Raw genomic sequence first — 6,000 nt, 5'->3', positions numbered from 1 at the left:
AAAATATAAAATACTTATAATCCTAATAAATCCATAAAAATAATATATAAACTATAAAAATAACTAAAACATATTTAAAATATTAAAATGCATGAATTACTTCTAATGTGTCCTAAAATGACCAAAATATCCTAAAAAATATTTAAACTAAATGATAATAAACTAGGAAAATAGCTCTAAATCCCGGGTCATCAATTTCAATTTGGAATTACACCTTTGATAAGGTATTGAGTTGTTGGCGAAGACAGTGTGTCATTATTTATGCCAAGATTGACCTAATTTTTTGGTGACTCTACTGGGAGAACACATAGCCTTGAGCTTGGTGGAGGTTCACCACCAATGCAAAATGAATGTGGAATGGTGTTCGGCCGGATTATGTTCAGATGACTTCAATCTTCAAAGACATTGAAACACAATCATAGCAAGAAAAATGGTAACCATTTGGGTTCAACAAGGGGAACTATTGGTATTTAGTAGGCCCCATAAAGATTTGAGCAAAGGTGAGTTAGCGTATCTTCAACTTGAAGATCTTGGTTTTTCATGTAGTACAAGTCGAAGGAGACTTGTCGTGGAATGTCTAAGATTAAGAAGTCCAGTTTCAAATTTTGCAATAATTTTAAGAAAATGTAGCACATGTTCCTTTTCAGGAAGTTTTTTAAAATCGTATCTTTGATTTTATACAACTGCAATTAAAAATCTATATATATATGTAAAGGAGACTTGAGGTTTTTCACTGCTTTACATTAAATGCATTAAATAGTAACATTTCTTTTGTATTAATACCTTTAATAAAAAAGATCACCTCCTTGAAAAAAAAACTCATGACTTTTCATTTTTTTATAGTACTTACTCAAATATCTTTCATGTTAAAAAACCAAAATTTTCACATAAACAAATTAACATCAAGAATCAAAATTAAATAATAATAAAAAGAATATGAATTATTAATAAATAATTTAGACAAAAAAAATTTAAAATTAAAATTTTCGCAATAAGGTAATATTATTTGAAAAAATAATAATATATTTTTTTCTCTATTCTATATTAGGTAAAATGACTTGAGAAGACATAACAGAGGAAATTAATTAAAAAAATACTAAATAAATTTAAATTTAATAAATAATGTTTTACGCTATTTAATTTTTTAAAGAGCTATTAAAGTTATAATTTATTATAATTTTACAATTTTAAATTACTTTTTTGTTGATAAAAGAACACAAATAATGTTATTATTATATCTTATTTGATGATATTAAAAACGTATTTTTTAATATAAAATATTTAAAACTCGCAAAATTATTTTTCATATAAAAAATAAATTAGTTATTAAATTGTTAAAAATAATTCAAAGCTAATTATTAAAATAAATTATTAAACTTGAGTATGTATTTTTTACACAAAGAAAACTCTAAATTGTCTCAAGATAATTATTTTTAATTCTATAATACTTATAATTAAAAGTTATTTTAATTATCATCTAAAAGTACAATAATTTTTATATAATGTTAAAAGATATTGTAAAAAAACCGTGCAACGCACGGGTATTATATCTAGTTGTGATGTAAAACAACACCTTTTGTTTTAAATGTGAAGGTGTGCATTTTGGTTGATTTGTTTGATTCTCTATTTGTCAACTCAACTAAAATTATTTTTATTTTTAATGTATTTATTAGTATTTAGTTAATATGAGTTATGGAATTTCATAGGACATGATTATGACCCAATTTCTTCTTCTTCTTTTTTTAAAATTAATTTCTACTTCATTTATGAGGTTCATTTTGACAATAAAATTCATTCAAATATTCAGATCGTAAAAGAGACATTACTCTACTTAATATTCATATGTTTTTCATTGATTTCAAATACCCTCATTGGGACACAATACTGTTTGAGCTGGCAACATTAATATCAGGGTAGCGTTAGGGCAAAAAAATATGTTTAAAACTATGAGGGATCATCAAATTAGGTTAAACAACAAACACACGTGTGTTAAACACCTCATATTTCACCCAAAACCTTAAAACATTAAGAATATGATTTATCTTACTTTTTTTTTACATCGAATTTTTCTTTCTATGTGAGACTTATTCACACTTAATAGTGTCTTTTATAATTATTTGAATAAAAAAAATAAAATTAACACAAAATAAAATTAACACAAATTTTTTAAAAATTACACACGAAAAACAAAAATGAACACGGGTAAAAACACTAGTTTGCCATAAATCCTCAAAATCTGAAATGCACAAATGTTCAAATCTTCAAGAACTAAATTGAGAGTTTGAGACATTTAGAAACAAAATCACCACATGATGCAGTAAACTTGTTTCTGAGTAGCCAAAACTTTTTTTTGTATAATTTTTAGTATGTTTACAGTCACATAAATCCAGAAATAGGCCTGGAACCCCCTAAAGCCCAACGTATCTCCAAGAGGCCAGCTTGGCTGGACAACTTCATTGTAAGTGTTTGTCTTGGGCTTTTATATATGTCAGCTTAATTGCACTTTTGGTCCCCCAACTTTGGCCTTCCTGCGAAAATCGTCCACAAACTTTAAAATTAGCAAAAAACGACCCTGAAGTTTACACCCGGTTGCAAAATTGGTTTTCCGTTAAATTCCGTCTAAAAACTAACAGAATATTTCGTTAAAAATGAATTAAAAAATAAAGAAAAAGTAAAATTGAGAAAAAATTAGTACTTTAATTGAAATCCAGAACAAGCCTCACCACCAACCTAACATCCCACCTTCATCGTTCTCTTCCCTTTCTCAGCCCCACTCTCTTCTTCTTCTTATTCTTCTTCTTCTTCCCACTCAACCACCGCACCACCCCCCCTCAACCACCACACTCTGTTCTTCTTCATCCCTTCTCAACCCCACCGACCCCAACATTCAGATCAACCACGAAATCCGAATTTCTCCCAACAAACACTCCTAAAAGAGAATCAAACCCAAAATTAACAAAGATCCATTCCCCCTTCCATCTCTAAACCAACATTCACAGCAAAACCAGGAACTAAAATGACCAAGACTTCAAACCAGGAACCTCAAACACCAAACCCTAAACCATAGTCACAGGCCCCAAATCCCAGCTCCATGTTCAACCCATACTGAAAATAAAAGAAAAAAGAGAAGACGAAAAGAACTGCAAAATGGATTGCGACAATCATAGAGAGAGAGGGGAAATAGAGATTGAATCACTGCCTTGGAGCTTTCGTTGTAGCAGCCATGGTCACTGCCGTGAGAAGCGACGTCGATTTGGGTTTTGTGGGGGAGGGGCGATTTGGGTTGATGATTTCGCCAAATGGAGGTGGGAGTGAAGGAAGGAGTGGGTCTCGATGATGGTTCACGGCTTGGTAGGGGCTTCAATGATGGTTCACGGTGTGGGCGTGGTAGGGGCTTCATTTTGGTTGATGATACAATAAGTGGGTCTCTTGCACAGAAACAACGATGGAGAAAGGAAAAAACTTGGGAAGGTTGAAGAAAATAGAAGCGGTGGTTGAAAACAAGTGAGGAATGAGGAGGGGAAGAGGAGTGGTGGTTATAGAGTGGGGACTAAAAATGCAACTGGCTAAATGCTATTTAATTAAAAAATTATTTTTTTTAGTTAAAATTAATTTAGAAATGCCATGTCATCATTTTCAGTTAGTTTTTAGACGGAATTTAACAGAAAACCAATTTTGCAACCGGGTGTAAACTTTAGGGTCGTTTTTTGCTAATTTTGAAGTTTGAGGATGATTTTCGGAGGAAGGTCAAAGTTGGGGGACCAAAAGTGCAATTAAGCCATATATGTCAGTATCTTAGTTAAGTTTAAATTCTAGAACCTTCTTTTTGGTAAGATGCTACCATCCTTATGAGAGTTTGTTTCAAGGTTTGTAGTTACATGTTCGGGAATAACATTCCAAAGAATATAATTATTAAGAATGTTAATTTCGGGTAAATTTTATAAATATGCTTGATAAATTTTTAGTATTCCTTTGAGTGTTTAGATTTTATTTAATTTAAAAAATCCTTTCAAAAAAATTTTAAAAATAGAAAAATATGATAGAACGTGGTAAAAGTGGGAAATTAGGATTCTTATGAGAGTTTGTTTCAAGGTTTGCAGTTACATTTTCTATGGGAATGTAGGATTCTTATGAGAGTTTGTTTCAAGGTTTGCAGTTACATTTTCGGGAATAACATTCCAAAAAATATGATTATTGAGAGTGTTAATCTCGGGTAAATTTTCTAAATATGTTTAATAATTTTTAGTATTCCTTTGAATGTGTTTAGATTATATTTAAATTAAAAAATAAAAAAAATATGATAGAACGTGGTAAAAGTGAGAAATTGTATTCAAAGTAACTCATTTCTCATGGGAATGTAGGATTCTTAACCCATTTGACGGGAATGAAATGAAATGAATGTTGGCGGCTACTTCATTCTTGGGAATGATTGATGTCGGGAATCTGAGTGATTTTTTAAAAATGGCTTAAATGCTCAATTGGCCCCTATAATTGTAAAGGGAATCATACCTAGTCCTTGTAAAATTTTCGCATCAAATTGGGTCCCTAAAAATTTTTTTTAATCCAATTAAGGACAAAGTGTGCTTCAGTCTGATGTGTCTTCATTTTTACACTGTCAGCTTTTCCAAGTGGCTTTTATCTTTTCCATGTCATATAATTAATTTATTCATTTTTCTCTTTTCCAACTCATATAATTAATTGTAACAAAAAAAAACTCATATCATTAACAAAAAAACTCAACCCCAAAAATATGCATCTTCAACTAAACTTGAACCCAGGAAATAAATCATCTTCCTCAACCCCCAACATAACCAAGAACATCAATTTACAGAGAAAAACTAACAAGAACATAACAACACAACTAAACCCAGCAACATCACCTAATTTCCAGAGCACAACATCAACCCAAATATCAAAATCAAATAACCCTACAATTTACAGAGGAAGGATCGGGCTCAAATCAAATAATCTATTAGCTCCAAGACACAAAGTAGGAAATTGAGAAGATCGAGCTCATTTAGAAACGAGAACAAAAGCATATGAACGAAATTGAAACATGTTCTGCACAAAAGCATATGAAACGAAAGCTCATGTAAATAGGAGCTCATTTACAAAAGCTATAGACGTGGATACAAGCTTTGGGCAAAACCTCATCTACATCTACAATCCACATATGACAGACATCAGACCATTTTGCAACAAAAAAATCCAAATCCACCGTAAACAGGTTCTGCAATGTAAACGGGTTTAGCAAGAAACCACCACCACCGTGCTTGCATCAGTTAAGAAGAAGAAAGCATATGAAACAACCAGAAGAACCCAGATCCACTAACGAGTAAAGAAGAACTCAGATCTACCTTTTGAAGCCAAGTCGACAACCAGCAAGCCACAACCACCACCTGAACCCAAACCGAAGCAAGATCCAAACGTACCCGAACCCATATCGAGATCAAGAGAACACAGATCGAACCAAATGAACCCAGATCAAGTCAGATCGAAACCAAACAAACTCAGATCGAGATATCCTCACCACTGACGAACCCAGATCGAGACGACGCTATTCTTGTTGTCTCCGGCGCCAACGACCCTATGCCTCAAACAAAAGAGCACATCCTCTTGGCGAAACATGTTGGTGTCCCTAACATGGTGGTGTTCCTCAACAAGCAAGACCAACTCGTTTGCTGCAATTTTTTGATTTATGGTTTTTTTTTATAAGATGGAGGTGGTAGGTTCGAAGAAGGGAGGCTGAGGTGCCTTTATGATCTATGGTATAGCTTTGTGGTTCCTAGTATGGTGGGTGGTGGTGGGTTAGAGGAGGAGGAGGAGGAGGAGGAAGAGAGAAGAGGAGGTGGTGGTGGTTACTGGGTTTGATGGAAGAAGATGAACAGAATGACGATGAAGGGTGGATGGAAAATAAAAATTGGGGCTAGATGAGTTAATTAGGACTGAGATGATTTAATTAGGGATTAATATTGATTTCCTCCTAATCATAACATGTGG

Source organism: Lotus japonicus, chromosome 1 (assembly GCF_012489685.1).
Source record: "Lotus japonicus ecotype B-129 chromosome 1, LjGifu_v1.2".
Classification (NCBI taxonomy): Eukaryota; Viridiplantae; Streptophyta; class Magnoliopsida; order Fabales; family Fabaceae; genus Lotus; species Lotus japonicus.
The sequence above is the reverse complement of the archived record's forward strand: the minus strand, read 5'-3'. Positions refer to the sequence as shown.